Source organism: Carlito syrichta, unplaced genomic scaffold (genome assembly GCF_000164805.1).
Source record: "Carlito syrichta isolate Samal-C Ts95f unplaced genomic scaffold, Tarsius_syrichta-2.0.1 Scaffold316037, whole genome shotgun sequence".
Taxonomy (NCBI): Eukaryota; Metazoa; Chordata; class Mammalia; order Primates; family Tarsiidae; genus Carlito; species Carlito syrichta.
In genome coordinates, this window is record NW_007260133.1 from 675,552 (window position 1) to 694,475 (window position 18,924).

An 18,924-nucleotide genomic window follows, 5' to 3' on the forward strand; every position below is an offset into this window, starting at 1 on the left:
CGTCGCTGACTGGCTGTGCGTGTGTTTCAAACGCGCCCAACGGCTCGGACGTCGCGACGTCGGGAGCGCGAGAGACGTGCCCGGATGTGGCCGGGAGGCGGTGGCTGCGCCTCTGGGCTTCCAGGGCGCGGGCCGGTGCTTCTGCGGCTCCCGCTGGTTTGCTCCGTAAACAGCCGGTTTCCATGGCTTCGCCCCGCCCCCTCAGCCTTTGGTGTTAAGCGCCGCGGAGTTTTGGCGGCTCCCGTCGGCGCCTCTGCAGACGCGGCTTCCCTGGCGCCCGTGAGCGCCGCGAGGTTCCCGCTGGAATGCCGGCGGCCCCCGGACGTCCGAGCGCGAGGGCGGGGCGTGGGCCTTGATGGTTGCCCTGGCGCGAGGCAGGGCCGCGGGCGCCGCCCCACGCTCGGGCTCCCCGGGGGCTGCCCTTGGAGCCGGAGTCTCCCTCGTCGCCCGGGCTGGAGGGACGGTGGCACGCTTACGGCCACCGCAGCCTCGACCTGCTGGGCTCCGGCGATCCCTTGCTTTATTGTGGAGAGGTGAGGGCTCGCCAAGTTGCCCGGGCTGGACTCGAACCCGCGGCCTCCCAAAGTGCTGGGATGACAGGCTGAGCCACCGCGCCCCAGCCTCTCCGGCTTTTTGAAACAGAAACCTGCGTTTTGTGAATGAAAAACATGCCACGAGATTTAGGAGTCTCCCGGAGCCCAAGTCCATTTCCCCCTCGCTGCTTCCCTCCGCCCACCGTGAGGACTGTGATTTTCCACTGAAGTCGAGCCAAGCATTCGAGTTTTGTTTCTCTGATGAAAAAAGTCCTCAGTGTGGAAGAGGTGAAACAAAAAAACAGCAGGAGCACTAAGAGGCATCAAAATTGATAGTTCAAAACCTGTTTTGAATTGTGGGGGAAAAAAACATCTCAGTTGGTGTATTGCATTCGAGTTTTCCCGGTGCTTGGTATTGCTATTATGCAAGCGGTTTTTTATTTCTTCGCTTTCAGATCACAGTCTCTTAAGGAAAAACCAGCTCCGGCAGGCGGGTTTTGCATAGCTCCCTCTCGGCGGCTGATTTAAATAGAGGGAGAAAGGGGAATCCGCTGCCAGAACCCGAAATCCCGTCAAAGGAAGGAAGCGTGTACTTTGGAACCGAGCGCTTAAGAATGTCTCAGGCAGGGCGTATGGATTTACGCTTTTTCCTAATTTTGTCCGGCAGCCTTAGGATACCTGAAAAGTTGGTAACGCCCTTGGCAAAGAGTGAAGCAGTCTGGTAATCGTTGGTTTCCCTTCTTACCAGTATTTACAGTCTGCCCCTCATCGTAATGCTTGGTGACTGTTAAGGCAGAACAGAAAACAGTCGTTGACATTTCCGTTTGGAATGTACTTGCATACTTCAAGTGGGGTGCGCCCAGCATTTCAAAAATACTCGTCACAAAAAATCTGATTAAGCTCCTGGGGAAAGCAGTCCTGCTTCCTGGTGCTGCTGCCTGTCCTGCAAGCTTCCCACCCAGGGCTGATGACTGACTGACTGACTGACTGTGATGCATGGCTGTTAGCTAGCCTAGGGAAAGCCTTGATTTCTTTTCAGGGATGTGGGGTAGTTTGACTAGTAAACAGGCAATATGGCTTTATCACTCTCCCAGGTCTTCATCTACTCAGCAAATATTTATTAGTTGCGAGACAGCCATTGTGCTTGCTGGGAGTACAAAAATGAATGAGGCATTGATACCTGCCACTCTGGACTGCACTGTCTGGTGAGGGAGCTTAGCAGGTAAACAAAGAATTACAGTGCAAAGGAGAGGAGAAAGAAGGTGAGCATATACTGATAGTTTACTGTGCGCTTTTGCCTTACTTAATTCCTAAAACAGACCGTGCGTGAGTAGGCATTATTCACCCCATTTTACAAATAGGGAAACGGAAAGGTTTTTACTAATTTACAGGAGATCACAGTAAATATTACAGCCTGCATTAGAAGCTAGAAATAATAGGCCAGGCGTGGTGGCTCAGCCTATAATCCCAGCACTTTGGGAGGCTGAGGTGAGAGGATTGCCTGAGCCCGTGGGTTCGAGACCCGCCTGGGTAACTCAGCGAGACCTCATCTCTACAATAAGTCAAAAATTAACCGGGCGTGGTAGCACGTGCCTGTAGTTCCAGCTACTTGGAAGGCTGAGGCAGAAGGATCGCCGGAGCCCAGCAGGTTGAGGCTGCGGTGGCTGGGAGCAACCATTGCACTCCAGTCTGGGTGACAGAGTGAGACTCCAACTCAAAAAAAAAAAAATTAGCCAGGTGTGGTGGTGCATGCCTGTCGTTCCAGCTACTTAGAAGACTGAGGCAGAAGGATCGCCTCAGCTCATCAGGTCGAGGCTGCGGTGGCTGTGAGTGTGCCACTGCACTCCAGCCTGGGTGACAGAGTGAGACTCCAACTCAAAAAAATAAAAATTAAAAAATAAAGTAAAATAAAAACCTAGCACTGCAAAGGCAAGTGCTATATATTGTTAGTTAATAAATACAGTGGTCCTCTCATATAGGTACCAAATATTTCTAGAATGAATGAGCCAGATGCAAGTGCATCCATATGATTGGGAAATTGGATATTCTGGTTAATTTATTCATAAGATATTCATTCAATAACTATGAAGCACCCAGTTATGCATTGTTCTACACTGGAATACAGCTATGAAAAGACAGACTTGGGCCTTGTCCTCATGACACTTATATTCTAGTGAAAGAGCTATGTTTGCAGTTAAAACATATTCTACACATAGTTTTTCACAGAATTTGAATACCTCAAAACAATAAAAGCAACTTTGTCATATTCAGAAGCTGTTTTAAGTGCTGTAGTGTATCAGGATCAGCATGATGACGATGTTTTAATACTATATGAATAAGGCATAGGCAATCAAATTGAATGTCATTCTAATCTTGAATCTTTTAAGAAAATAAATCCCTAACCTTAGCTCTCATAAAAGCTTGGAGTATATATAGGAAAGAGTAGATGGTTTAGTGTGACTGAATCATATGTGAAGGAAGAGTGGAAAACAACTAAACAATGCTAGGTCAGAAGGTGCTCAAGAGGGGCTCAGTATCATGATAAAGAGTTTAAGCTTTGTGGTAAAAGCACTGAAGATCAATTGAAAAACCTTGAAACAGCTGGGTGTGGTGGCTCACACCTATAATCTCAGCCTTTTGGGAGGCTAAGGTGAGAGGCCAGGAGTTAGAGACTAGCCTGGGCAATATAGCAGGACCCCATCTCTAATTTTATTTATTTACTTACCTACTTATTTATTTTTGAGTTGAACTCTCACTCTGTCACCCAGGCTGATGTGCAGTGGCATAATAAGGCCACTGCAGCCTCAACTTGCTGGGCTCAGGCAATCCCTCCACCTCAGCCTTCTAAATAGCTGAGACTACAAGCGCACACCACCATGCCCGGCTAATTTTATTTATTAATTTATTGTAGAGACGAGGTCTTGCTGTGTTACTCACGCTGGTCTCGAATGCCTAGGCCCAGGCAATCCTCTTGCCTCAGCCTCCCAAAATGCTGAGATTACAGACCTGAGCCACAGTGCCCGGCTGCATCTCTATTTCTACTCTTTTTTTCCTTCCTCAAGTTTTACAGTCTTTAATTAAGCACATAAAACTGTACTTCTTAATATATTTCTCCATGAATTTTTTGTGAAATTCAGATCACAGTGTATCATTTACAAATCTTTTGTCTTTCTTGTGATCTTCTACACCTTTTGCGCAGTTCTTGAAGACAACATCATTATCTCATCTTTTAACTCTGAAGCTGGCCTGAGGCTGGGATGGGCCAGTGAGATTAAGGAGGTAGTTTACACTCAGAATGCTTTCCATAGGAATCCTCTCCTCTTCAGCTTTTTGTTCTTGATCCTTTCTGGCATGATCTTCAGCTCTTTCCTTTTCAATTTTTTTCCCCAGTTCTGCAAGAAGCGCTACAGTATCATCTTCATCATCACTCCCTTCTCCAAAATCTTCATCTTCCTTGTCCATGAGAGGGTCATCTGCATCAAGGTTGGCAGCAGAAATCTGATCTAACCGAGGCTTTTTTGACACTGACCAGGAGGTTGTACGTTCTCGGGTTGGGCAATCCCTGTTTTTCTCTCTTGCAGCAGCTCTCTCTCTTGCTTCCAATTCTCTCCTAAAGTCATGGCTACAGACCTCCTCATGGGCATCCTGAGTAGCTTGTCCATATTGTATCTTTGTCTCTGCTTGAAAACCGCTTCGAGAGTTGGCTCAAATCGCCGTCTCCTTTTCCTCTTCCACCTCCCTCGCAGGTTCAGAAGTCAGCCTGGCTGCTGTTGTCATTTTTCACGCCAGGCTGGGCTCCCACGCAGCCGCTTCCAAAGATCGCACGGACACCATGGCGACCCCGCGCTCCCAGGAGCCTCTCGCATCGCTGTTCTTAAAAAGTAAAACCTAGCCGGGCTCGGTGGCTCAGCCTGTAATCGCGCGCCTTTGGGAGGCTGAGGTGAGTGGATTGCCTGAGCCCGCGGGTTCGAGACCCTCCTGGGCAACTTGGCGAGACCTCGTCTCTAAATAAATCAAAAAATTAGCCGGGTGTGGCAGCGCGTGCCTGTCATTCCAGCTACTTGGAAGGCTGAGGCGGAAGGATCGCGGGAGCCCAGCAGGTCGAGGCTACGGTTGCCGGGAGCGGCCACTGCACTCCAGTCTGGGCGACAGAGTGAGACTTCGACTCAAAAAAAAAAAAAAAGTAAAACCTTTGAAGCGAGGAAGTTAAACAGGCTGTGTTATTTTTTTAATACTAGCAATCTGGCAACAGAATTTCACTTGAAATGGAAGGATGAAAGAGAGGAGAGATCAGGGACAATCAGATTGAATTGGAACAGACATGAAATGATGGTTTGAACTAAGAAAAGTAGATTGGTAAGATAAAGAATCAGAAAAATAGTAAGACTTTGAAACTAATTAAATATAGAGGATGAGAAAGGAATCAACATGTAAAAATATAAAATTATCACATCCATCTGAATGACTGGAAAAACAGCAGTATCGTTAACGAAATAGAGCAATTTCCCAATTCAGAAGACTAGTTCCTTGTCTTCCTTCCTTCCCTGATGCTTCCTTTCATCCCTGGCTACTTCAGTGTCCTTTTTGATGAACCAAAAACTGAGTTCACGGTTCCTTGAAATCTTTGAATTCCAAACTCTCAATTCAACAACCTATTCTGTTAGACATATCTTAAATGTTTTGCGTTCAGAATTGCTTTAGCTCTGAAATATTCACTTCAAACATTCTATTCTACTCACAAAATTGTCTTCCCATCTCTTAGTCCCTTTCACACACTAATTAAGATGTTTAGCTTTTAATTCCTCCTGACAGCATCCCTTTCTTCCTAACCCATAATCATTACTTCAGCTACTAAGACCGCCACTTTCAAGGACTTACTTGTCTTCCTGCCTCTCTGACCTTTCCTTCTCTATTTTTCTTGGTTATATATTATTGTTCCCCAAAGTATTGTTCTTAGGCAATACTTGGGTGAGCTCATTGCTCATTCATCCCTGGGGCGCTCTTTCTTACTAGACCCTATTGAAACCCATTCTATAAAGCCGGCTGTTAAGCAGTTTGCTCCTGTGACCCAGTCATATCTTGCTTAAGGTGTACTGAAGTGAAGTCCTCATTTCCCCCCAGGTTTTCATTCTTTCCCTCCTCTGTCTCCTGTATTTCTCTCCCCTTTGGTAGCATCCCTGTTTGCTCAGCCTCCCAGTTGGGTTTGTCGGTCATCTTCCTGCCCCTCCCTTCTCTCCTTGCACCCTCTCTCCCCAGTATCATTCTCCCAATCTTGCCTGAAAAATATCCCTGGAATCTGAATCTTCCCCTTGCAGTTCACTGCCTGAGTTTAGCCTTCATTATCTCTCCTCCCCACTGTGACATCAGCAGCCATTAGTTGATCTCAGATTAGGAATTTGCTCTGTTTCTAGTTGGAACTAATCTCTCTCTCTTCCAAGTCATCATTAGTAGAATTTTTTTGTATTATTTATTAATTTTTAGTCTAGAGGGGTTTATTGTCACTCATATGTTTCAGAGAAAATGAATGTAGCAAACGGGTCAAGGGTGTACGAAAAACAACCCAAGTTTGTGTATGTTGCTCTGTTTACATCTGGGAGCAGGGCTCTCCTGACATCAGGCACAGCAGTCGCGCTTGTCCAATGCCCCTTTGCAGACGCAGCCCATGGGGCCACGGGAGCAGCAGTTCTTCTCACAGGATGTACCTCTGCACTCTGCAGGTGCAGGAACTAGCGCGGATGCAGGAGCAGAAGGGGTCTGTGTCGAGCCCAGGTGAAGCTGGAGTGCCCAGGAGAAAGGGAAAAGGCAGCAGGGGAGGGGAGAGGCGTGGTCAAAGCAATACAAAACCAAAAATACACAAGTTTCTTCACTGCTTACAGAATGAGTCCAGATTCCCTAGTATAGTACAGAAGATCCTTCCCAATCTGACTCTGACCTAATTTCCTACCACCACTCCCTCACCACTTATGCACGCTGTGTTCAGCCATACTGAAATTTTCATCAGCCTGCAAACACGCCGGACTCTTTCATAAATCACTACAATTGAATATTCTTTTCTATCTGCCCTGTTTCCCTTTTTCTGCATGAAAATTCCTATTCCTCCAAGACCCCACTCAAGCAATGGAGACTTCTTTGATTATTCCATAGAGAGGTAACTTTTCTTGCTGTTGTAAATGAGCATGAGTCTGTTTACACTTCAGCGTGGCTCCTGTCACCTTGCGTTGTAAATATTGGTCAACATGACTGTCTCCTCTAATAGCGTATGAGATACTCAAAAACAGGGAGCAGGACCATGTCCTTTCCATCTTTGTGCCCTTGCACTTGGCACTTGTACACTCGATAAATATGGGAAGGAGGGAAGATAAGCAGATATTTTAGTATTTTGAATTATGTCTTTGTCTTATTTCTTTTGTCAGAGGGTAGGGTTTCTACATTTTTTTTTTTTTGAGATGGATATTTTTGAGGAGTCAATAAGAGTTTATTTATGCATTTGTGCCAGAGACCAGCTCCAGCTGGGTTCAGGGTACCCCAAAGGTGGAGATGGCGTCGGCGACTAGGGGGAAGAAGAAAGAGGAGAGAGAGAGAGAGAGAGAGAGAGAGAGAGAGAGAGAGAGAGAGAGAGAGAAAGAGAAAGAGAAAGAAAGAGACTGGACTCCAGTCTAGTACAGAAGTGATGTGAGTTATTGGGAATTACAATGGGTCTTTTATACACAAAGTCAGATGTGGGAGGGGCATCCCCCACCCACCAGAACCTTAATCCATGAAAACTTAATCAATGATTGCCTTTAAACCCTTTTCATATGATAATCTTAAAATCCCATAACAAAGGATAACCTAATCTGTGACTGACATATTCTATAAACCTTTTTCATCCTAAGCTGATTGATTTATGCCAAGTTAAACAATTCTATAGAAGCTTAAGTATTTACTTTACAAACGAAAGTGGCCCATCCCAGAATGTTTGGAATGTGGCCCAGTCCAAAGTTCACAGTGGGCTACCCGCAAGTAACCCAGCTGCATTCTTTCAACAAAATGGCTGTCTTCTAAAACTATATTCTACAATTTGCACCTTCAATAAATCCTAAGATCATGACCCAGAAGCCTGTGACCAATACTAAGGCTCTTAAATGTGACACAAGTTTGAATTATAAGTTGTGTGAAAGCCAAAACTGCAGTTTGTGGAAGAATAGGAGCAATGAGCTTCTAAAGTTAGCTTGTATTCGTCCCGATCTCAGAGTTTTTATGTTTTGAGCTCACAGGAGCTTAATCTGGTTAGTGCTGAGTAGCAAGGGGGAGAAAATGGATCAATAGCTCCCGAACACATTCTAGTGGTCTTGGGGTCAATGGCCCTTCCTGATCCCTAACACTCAGTGGGCCTCCGTGGCCAACTCCCAACACATTTGTATTGAGACAGGGTCTCGCTGTGTCACCCAGGTTGGAGTACAGTGGTGCAATCACAGCTCACTGCAGTCTTGAGTTCCTGGGATCAAGTAATCCTCCCATCTCAGCCTCCTGAGTAGCTGGGACTACATACCTGGCTACTTTTTTAAAGTTTTTGCAGAGACAGGTCTTGCCCGCTGGGTTACCCAGGGTGTATCTTCTTTTTTTAATTGGTGAATGGGCAGCTGTGAATGCTTCTTCTCTATTTGTTACTAGTGCTTTATCGATAGTTTAGAAACTTGAATCCAAACAGTTACACAGTATGTACTAACACCTGCTTTCTGGGGGACAGGACTGTAGAGTTGAGGCTATCTAAACCATATTCTGCCTAAGAGTTTTGCGATGTCAAAATAGGCCTATAAATTCATGTTGACTTAGTTTTCTGGAATGACCTATATTAATTCCTATTCCTACTTAGTAACTGTTCATTTACTTGGTTATTGTTTTTGTGTATAAATTGGAGTAAATTATCTGCATACTAAATATTAGAATATGCTTTTTAACCCTGTTATTTTTATTCCCCCCCCCTTCCTCAGAATCTCAAGTTGTCATCCAGGCTGAAGTGCAGCAGTGTGATCATAGAGATCATAGCTCAAACTCCTGAGCTTGAGTAATACTCCCACCTCAATCTCAGTGGCTAGAATTATAGGCATGTGCACCATGCCCAGCTAACTTTTTTTTTTTGTAGAGACTGTGGCCTCGCGGTGTTGCTCAGGTTGGTCTCAAACTTCTGGCCTCAAGCGATCCTCTCACCTCATCCTCCCAAGTAGGTGGAACTACAGGTGTGAGCCACCCATCTGCCCCAGACTCCTTTAAACAGCCAGTTTGCATGGGAGCTAATAGATTGAGAACTCACCCGTTACCACAAGGACAGCACTGAGCCATTAATAAGGGATCTCCCCCCATGACCCAAACTCTCCATTAGGCCCCACTGCCAACCCTGGGGATCACATTTCAACATGTTTAAGAGTCAGCTGTCCCAACTATAGCAGGGTGTAATGTGGCTTAAAATAACACAAGCTAATATTTCTATCTAAATCCCTGGAGCTTAACTGCTGAAACCCAGTCTCCTTCCAGTCTATTTTCCAGTGTTACTTATGCAAATTGCAGGGCAGTAGCTACCCTCACTGTTCACTTCTCCCTGTGCAGACAAATTGAAGCACTTCCTAGTCTGAGCCTGAGCAGCTCGCAACTGTTTATCCTTCTCCCTGGACTCTTCTCCTAGCATCCTTTGCATACAAGTCACTCCCTTTGCAGTACTGCTACTAGCCTGAGACACTTTGGCCCACATGCTGTCTGTCATTCCCAAGTGGGCCCCTGCCTCCCTTGGTCACCATTGTTTTGCAGAGGTTTCACACTTTGGGACCCAGAACACATCTCTAGATAGGCTCCCCTTGTCTGCTTGACAGGTTCTGTCACATTGGAATACGGAGCCAGATTCCCTGGGTTCTAGATCTTGCTTTTCCATATCCTGGCCATATGACCTGGAGCATGTTATTTTCTCTCTCTGTGCTGAGTTTGTTCTTCTGTAAAACAAACTGCTGTGAGGATTAAAGGAGCTAATAAATGTACTTAAAACATATTTTGGCACATAGACATATTCAGCAGGTGTTAGCTGTTAATATGACTACCACTGCCACTACTACAGTGATTGCTGCTACTCTTACTACTGTTCTTCCGGCTGAGGCCCTGTGATTGCCTGATGAGCTGGTAGCTCTCTCCTCTGCCTCCTCACCCTGACCACAGGAGCCATGGCACCTGTCTGTGGCACCCAACCCTAGCACACCAAGGCTCACAGAATAATCTAGCATTGAACTATTTTCCCACCAGAAGAAGTACAGCTCCTTCTTCTACAGCAAATCTCAACTCTCTCTTCTAGACTCTCTTTTCTTTTAAGGGAAACATGGCTGTGCCCAGGCTGTCTCCTCTTGTTTGGAAGATGTGTCTGCCTTCTTGCTGCTGTTCTTGGCCAGGCTTCTGACCCATTCCAAAGCAGATCCTGGCCGGGCTCAGTGGCTCAGCCTATAATCCCAGCACTTTGGATGGCCAAGGCGAGTGGATTGCCTGAGCCTGTGGGTTCGAGACCAGTCTAGGCAACTTAGCGAGACCTCGTCTCTACAATAAATCAAAAATTAACTGGGCGTGGTAGTGCACACCTGTAGTTCCAACTACTTGGAAGGCTGAAGCAGAAGAATCACTGGAGCCCAGCAGGTTGACACTGGGGTGGCCTTGAGTGTGTCACTGCACTCCAGCCTGGGGACAGAGTGAGACTCCAACTCAAAAAACAAACAAAACAAACAAAAAACAAAGCAGGTCCTACCCAGATTTCTCATGTCAAGTATTAGCCTCTTCCTCCAGGTCCCTTCACTGGAAATAAAATAGTTGTTGAATTTATCTGTCAAGAGGACAAAACCGGCTTAAAGTTTGTATGGGACATACAAAATTATTATTTTTTTTTTTTTCTAAATCGGAGTCTCACTCTGTCGCCCAGGCTGGAGTCTAGTGGCATGCTCACGGCCACTGCAACCTCGACCTGCTGGGCTCAAGCAATCCTTCTGTCTCAAGCTTCCAAGTAGCTGGAACTACAGGAGTATGCCACTACACGCAGCTAATTTGTTTTATATTTATTGTAAAGATGAGGTCTCACCATGATGCCCAGGCTGATCTTAAACCCCTCTGCCTCCCAAAGTGCTGGAATTACATAACACCTACCTAAGAATGTCTTATTTGTAATCTACAGCACCTAATATGCTGGATGAACATGCTTTAGACACAAAATAGAAAAGGGATTGAGTTGAACTGAAGTATTTAGTATATTTTAACATGTGACCTTTTTTCCCCCAAGCAGCAAATTAACTTTTGATGTGGAGGATAGAACTATTGAGTTTCTTCTATGGATGATCAACACCCCATGTACATCTCTGCGTTGCTGACGCGCGAGTGTCCTTGCTGACTCCATCTCACCCTTGTTCCTCTTCCAGTTTATTCCTTTCTCTTTGCTTCTATTTCTTTTCCTTCCTTCTCTCCCCTCCATCTCCCTTTTTCCCTTTATATTCCCCCAGGGAAGCAGAGGAGGGGAGCTTAGGGAAGTTAGGTTTGTGCATGGAATGTCTTCCCCCAGCCCACATCCAACCTCATTCGCACATGTGCACACTGCCAGTACAACCATTCTTCAGTCAGCGAACAAGATTTCTCACACTTTCATAGTTTGCTCTAATCCACGAATAAGAACTTACATGTTTGAAAAAGTATTACCTTTCTTGTCAGGTTGATCTGGACATTTATTGTGGTGGGCTTTGTTTTTATCATATAAAGTTACAACAAAATATAATTTCTAGATTTGTATTTTCAAATGTGAAATCTTATATCATCAAGCAGTAATGCTGTTTTATAGTAAGCTTAAATCTTTCATCATGGGACTAATTATTTTACTGCACCATGGATTTCATGCAACTGTCTTCCCTTTCTATATTGCCATCCCTACCCCCAAAGCATTTAAAAGTACAGAGCTTTATATAACGTTACATTAGGTATAGCTACAAAGATTCAGTCCCTCTAAGAGTTTATTATTTAAGATTTTGATTTCAAAAGTTTTAACGAATATCCATGGAATTCTGTCCTTACTTGAAATTATTAACGTTTTCCAATTGAAATGTCATATTTGCAAGTTGGTTATAATATAGCATCTTCTAACCTGTCATCTGTGCCTGTAAAACAAGCTTTAGAAATTATAATCACTGTGAGCCAGAGGAAGCTATTTTTCACACTTCAGTAGTCAGTAATTAGTACAGAAATCATTGCTTTATTCATATGAACCATTAGGCTATAAATCACTTGACACAGATTTGCAAGACTATACAAATTTAGCAGTTAAAATTTCTCTTAGAAAAATAGAATTAATTTTCCTTGATGAAGCAAGAGATTTTCAAATATGATGAGGCCATTATTTCAAGTTATGTAATTTGATTAGTAAAATTTTAGATGCAGGGGGGAAAAAATTCCAGCTTCTTAACCTCATTCTTCATCTTCAGATAAATTTTACAAAGGCCGGTAACATAGAGGTTACTTTTATTTTCCATGTTGAAGTAACTAGTTATTGAAAAAAATTTTTATTTTTATTAATCCATTCTTCTTATTGTAGATATTATATTTCATACTAATAAAAATACCATTATCTTTATTCATAATGCAAGTATGTTTTACCTTTAAAAGAACTGAGATGCTTTCAGTTCTATAAGAGCTTTTTGTTGGTCTTGCTCACCAATATATCTCCAGTACGTAGCAACAGAGTACGTTCCTGGCAACATAGTACATCCTCAAAATTTGTTCCAGGAAGAACACTGTAATTGCTTGCTACAAATCTATATTGCCTTCATCTACTCCATTCTCCATCTTGCATTCAGAGTACTACTATGCAAGTCTCACCTGATGATGTCACCACCACCTTAAAACGCTTTAATTCTGCGAGCCTGCATGGTTTGACCTCTGCCTGCGTCTCCAGTTTCATCTTATACCATGTTTACTGTCTGTCTCTTGAGGTCTGACAACACCTGCCTTCTTATCAGGGTTTTTTGCACCTCCTCTTCTCTCTGCCTATCCCTCTAATGCTCATTTCTTTGACCTGGTATAGCAAATGCTGCTCATCCTTTAATGCTTGCTCACCCACAATTCTTGGAAAGGTCTGTTCTAACTACCCAGACGATCAGAGTCCTCATTACACAGCACCTGGCACCATGACTAGCTATTTTGGATTAATGTTTGTTTCTTCCACTGTCTAAGTTACACGAGGGCAGCTACAATGTCTTTTTGTTCATCATTTGTCCACAGTGCCCGACACATTAGAAGGCACTCAAATATTTGTTGAAATAACAAAGGAACCAATTAATAAGCAAAAGAACTATTTTATTATAATATCAGTGGTGCTTTTTCCAAAGTACTAAAGAAAGTTTCAATTATTTTTACTTGTATCCCATCTATTACTTATGACAGTTTTTCCTGTTGTTTCTTACTAACTATAATGGTTTAATTGGTATATTTTCAAAATTAACAAATTTACATCAAAGATGGAATAATTTACATATTTAATTGACATTTGAGTAAGTTAACCAAGAATTTAATGATTTTTGTACCATGATCAGCCCAACTATGAGTGGAAGAAAGTGAATGCTAATGCTGCTAAACTAATTCAGTTAAGACTTGCTAGCATTTATGATTATAGGTAATTATCCAGCTGGGCATTGTGGCTCACATCTGTAATCCCAGCACCTTGGGAGGCTGAGGAGGGAGGATCAAGGATCACTTGAGCCCAGGAGTTCGAGACCAGCACAGGCAACATAGTAAGACCTCATCTCTACAAAAAAATCTAAGCAAACAAACAGAAAATTAGCCAGGCGTAATGGCCTGCATCTGTAGTCCCAGCTACTCAGAAGGCTGAGGTAGGAGGATCATCAGAGCCCAGGAATTTGAGGCTGCAGTGAGTCATGATTGTGCCACTGCACTCAGTCTGGGCAACAGTGAGACACCGACTCAACAACAAAAAAAGTACATAGGTAATTATCTATATCAAAAATTCTGTTTTCTTATAACCTATGCTTCATAAATTATACACTGACACCTGTAAATTGCCTCTTTCTCACCATCAACTGACTTGCAAACATCTGAGGTATCCCAAAGTGATACTGTCTGCTAGTTTAATTTTGACAATAACTCCATCTTTGTAGAATAATATTTGCTATAACAATTTGAATATCTTGATTGTACTAAGCAATGTAATTGTTGCAATTCAAACAAATGAAAATTGCTAATACAACTGAAATAAAAATGAAACCTAGGTCACAAAAACTGATGAATATTGTATGCCCACTTCAAAATACATGAAAACCAAAAATGACAGCATTAAATGGAGAAATGGATAATTCCGTAAACATAATCGAAGACTTTAAGGCCTTTTTTCATAAGTTGATAGAAAGCTCAGTTGTCAGTAATGAGAAAGAGAACCTAAACAACCTTATAACAACCACACCTAACAATTGCAGAAGATGCATTTTCTTCAGGAGCATATGGAATGTGTACTAAGGATAAACCACATTCTGGGCCATAAGACATGTCATTAAATTTTAAAAACTAAAATCATACATATTTTGTTGTCTGACCACATTGAAACTAAATTAGAAATAGCAGGTACCTAAGAAATCCCTAAATATTGAGAAATTGAACAATACATTTATAAAAGCCGTTAGTTAAAGAAGAAATCACAAGGAAACAAGAAAACATTTCTTTTTGTCTGTTTTCTCTTGCTCCGTCACCCACACTGGACTGCAGTGGAATGATTGTAGCTCACTGCTACTTCAACTTTCTGGGCTTAAGTGATCCTCTTGTATCAACCTCCTGAGTAGCTAGGGCTACAGGCACATAACACCACACCTGGCTAATTTTTAATATATTTTTTGTTGGCCAGGCTGGTCTTAAACTCTTGGCCTCAAGCAATTCTCCTGCCTCAGCCTCCCAAATGTTGAAATTATAGTCATGAGCCACTGCAACCCAATCCAAAAACATTTATAATTGAATGATAATTAAAATAAAACACATTAAAATTGTGGGTGCAGCTAATGCAGTACTTAGAGGGAAATTTATAGCTTTAAATGCTTATCTTAAAGTTTAAAAAGATAAAAGAATCAATAACTTAAGGTTCTGCCTTAAGGTGATAGAAAAAATAGCAAAGATAATCTAAAATAAAAAAAGGAAGATGGGGGCAGAAATCAATGAACTCGAAAAGAGACAAAGAAAATCCAGAAAACCAAAAGTTGGTCTTTGAAAAGGTGGACAACATGTCTAGTCCTCCAATTAAATTCCTCAAGGAGGCCCAGGTGCCTGATACTCAGAAGGCTGAGGCGGGAGGACTGCTTGACCCAGGAGTGTGAGGCTACAGTGAGTTGTGATCATGACACTGCACTCCAGCCTAGGCAACAGAGTGAGATCCCAACTCTAAAAAGGAAAAGAAAACAATGATCAAGAAAAAAGAGAGAACAGAAATACATAATATTTGCAGTAAAAGTAGAATTATCAACAGATTCTGCAGATATTGAAAATATGATATTATGAACAACATTATGCCAACAAATTGGCAGCTTAGAGTAAAATGAACACTCTGTAAAAATGGAACTTACCCAAAGTTTCACAAAGTTAAATAGAAAAATTGAATAGCTCTGTTTCTATTTTAAAAAATCAAATTAGGCTGGGCTCAGTGGCTCAACCTGTAATCCCAGCACTTTGGGAGGCCGAGGTGAGTGGATTGCCTGAGTTCGCAGGTTCGAGACCCGCCTGGGCAACTTAGCGAGACCTCATCTCTACAATAAATCAAAAACTAGCCAGACATGGTAGTGCACGCCTGTAGTTCCGGCTCCTTGGAAGGCTGAGGCGGAAGGGTTGCCGGACTCCAGCAGAGCAAGGCTGGGGTGGCTGGGAGCGCGCCACTGCACTCCAGCCTGGGCGATGGAGTGAGACTTGGACTCAAAAAAAAAAAAAAATCAAATTAATTATCAAGAAACTGTCTCGCCGGGCTCAGTGGCTCAGTTTGTAATCTCGCGCCTTTGGGAGGGCTGAAGTGAGTGGATTGCCTGAGCCCGCAGGTTCAAGACCTGCCTGGGCAATTTGACGAGACCTCATCTCTACAATAAATCAAAAAAATCAGCCGGATGTGGTAGCGCGTGCCTGTAGTTCCAGCTACTCGGAAGGCTGAGGCTGAAGGATCGCCAGAGGCCAGCAGGTCGAGGCTGCGATGGCCGGGAGTGGCCACTTCACTCCAGTCTGGGCGACAGAGTGAGACTCCAACTTAAAAATAAAAAAGGAACCCACCTCACAAACAAAACTCCAGTTTTCACAGAAAATTCTATCAAATATTTAAGAAATGTTTGACACCATTTACTCATTCAGAAAATTTACTCATTCAGAAGAGACCATTTGTTCTATGAGCTTAGCAAGACACTAATACAAAATTCTGAGTGAAAAAAATCACTACAAAGAAGGGGGAGGATAAAAATAAATAAAAAATGTTTTAAAAAGAGAGGGAAAGAGGGGGGAAAGTGTGGAAGCAGAGAGAGAAAGGGAGGAAGGGAGAGAGGAAAAGAAGGAGAGAGGGAGAGACAGAGACACAGGAAAGAGAGAGACAGAGACAGGAAAGAGAGACAGAGAGAGAAAGAAACACACCAATATCCCATTTGAATATCAGTAAAACAAAAACTAACAAAATATTTACAGATAAAATTCGGCAATATATAAAAAAGATCATCTATTATGATTTTTTAGAAGGCTTATTCCATTTAAATTTCAATTTGTGTGATGTATTAGCAGAGTAAAGAAAAAAGACCTTGTAATATTTCAATCGATGCATTAAAATGATGCAATACGAGCAAACGCTATGAAGGCTGTTACAAGATCCATGGGGGTAGGGAGAGGGAAGGATGCACGGGTGGAGTGCAGAGGGTTTTTAGCGCAGTGAAACTACTCCGTATGATACTGTCATAGTGGACACATGTCCTTGTAGATTTGTCCAAGTCCATGGAATGTGCAGTACCAAGAGTTACTTTCAATCTAAATTACGGACGTCAGGTGATAACGTGTTGGTGCAGGTTTCGTTGTGACAAGCGCACTGCTCTTTCAGAAGATATAGATAGTGGGAAGCCTATGCGTGTGGGAGGCAAGGGATAAGGGAACTCTGTACTTGCTGCTAGGTAGTGCTGTGAACCTACAACTGCTCTCTAAAAAAATCACCTATTCAAAAAGAATGTGAACTCAGTTGTGATAAAAGTTCTCAGCAAACTAAGAATAGTTTCTCACTCTGACGGTCATCTATGAAAAACCTGCTGCTAAGATCCTATTTAACAACGGAATATTTATTTACTTATTTTAGAGACAGCCTCACTCTGTTGCACAGGCTAGAATGCAGTGTCACAATAACAGCTCACTGCAGCCTCGAATTCTTGGGTTCAGGCAATCCTCCTCCCTTAGCCTCCTAAGTAGCTGGGACTACAGGCACGTGCCACCATGTCTCTCTAATCTTTTAAAATTTTATTGTCAAGATGGGGTCTCACTGTGTTGCCCATGTTGGTCTCAAACTCCTGCCCTCAAGGGATCCCCCACCTCAGCCTCCCAAAGTGCTGGGATTACAGATTGAGCCACCTCACCCATCCCCAATAGTGAAATCGTTAATGAACAAATAAAAAATACCTATACTCACCACTTGTGCTAGGCATTGTACTGAAGGTCCTCTTCATTGCAATAAAGTATGAAAAACAAAGAAAAGACCTTCAGATTAGAAAGAAAGAAGTAAAATCACCTTGATTTGCAGATTATCTAAGTAGCTCATAGAAAATTCTAAGGAAATGACAAAGGTACCCTAAGGAATAATAACAGGTTTAGTAAGGTTGCCGGATGTAAAATTAATATACAAAAAAGAATAATGTGAATACGCTTATTTATTTATTTATTTATGAAACAAGGTCTCACTCTGTAGCCTAGGCTGGTGTGCAGTGGCATGATCATAGCTTACTGTAGCCTCAAACTTCTAGGCAAAAGCTATCCTCCAACCTCAGCCTCCCAAGTAGCTGGGACTACAGGCACCCACCACCATGCCCAGCTAATTATAAAAATTTTTTGTAGAGAAGGGGTCTTACTACGTTGCACTGGCTGGTCTCAAACTCCTGGCCTCAAGTGATCCTCCCACCTCTGCTTTCCACTGCACCTTTCTAATCTTGTTAAAATATAAATTCTTCACAAATTAGCCGATATAATAAATGCAGTCCCAATCAGGATTCCAATAGACTTTTTGTAGAAATTTACAAGATGACTCTAAAATTTGCTGAAAAGCAAAAGACCTAGAATAGCTAAAGTAATCTTGGAATAGAACACAGAGGACTTTTACTAGCTGACTTCAAGACTTAACATAAAGCATAATAATCAAGGCAGTGTGGTACTAGCATACAGATCATCAAATGGTAAATGAAATAAATACAAAGTCCAGAAATAGATCCCCACTTACACAGCCTTCTGACTTCCTACAAAGACGTCAAAGCAACCCAATGGAGAAAGGAGAATCATCTCAACAAAGTGGTCTGGAAGGAACTGTTTATCCACCTAGAATGAATCTCAACCCTCACTTCACAACATCCACACAAGGTAATCTGAGGTGGACCATAGATCTAAACATAAAAGCTAAAATTATAAAGCTTTTAGAAGACAAATGGGAAAACATTTCCATGACTTGGGTATGGGCAAAGATTTCTTAGGCAAGTCATGGAAAGCAATAACCATAAAAGAAAAAAAACAAAACTAGTCAGTTAGGTCTTATCATAGTTTCAAACAAAGAAACCATTAAGAAAATGAATCAAGCAGTTCATAGACTGTAAGAAAGTAGTTACAAAATATATATTAGGCAAAGAGCTGCTGTCCAGGTACACACACACACACACACACACACACACACACACACGTCTCCAGTATATATCTATATCTAGGAGATATGGGTATCTATAAGATATAGATCATATAGAAAATAATATAAATATCTCTCTCTCTATATATATATATCTCCTACACTCCAATAACAAAAAACTAAGCAAGCCAATAAACAATAGACAAAGATTTAAGTATGAACTTCATGAAAGAATACAAACTTTTGGCTAATAAGCACTTGAAAAAGTGCTTAATGTCATTTGTTATCAGGGATACGCAAACTAACACTGAATGAGAGCACTGTATATTCTCTAGACTGGCTATGACTTAAAACACTATTGTTATTGCCTGAGCCCGCGGTTTTGAGACCCACCCGAGCAACTTGGCAAGACCTCATCTCTACAATAAATCAAAAACTAGCCGGGCGTGGTAGCACGCGCCTGTGATTTCGGCTACTCAGAAGGCTGAGGTGGAAGGATTGCCGGAGCCCAGCAGGTCGAGGCTG

The 18,924-nt window shown here is 42.6% G+C and overlaps 1 pseudogene; it reads right to left on the bottom strand.

Moving 5' to 3' along the window:
• Window positions 1–26: 26 nt before the first annotated feature.
• On the bottom strand, window positions 27–4,310 carry LOC103276322 (annotated as a pseudogene).
• Between the last annotated feature and the right edge of the window lie 14,614 nt (window positions 4,311–18,924).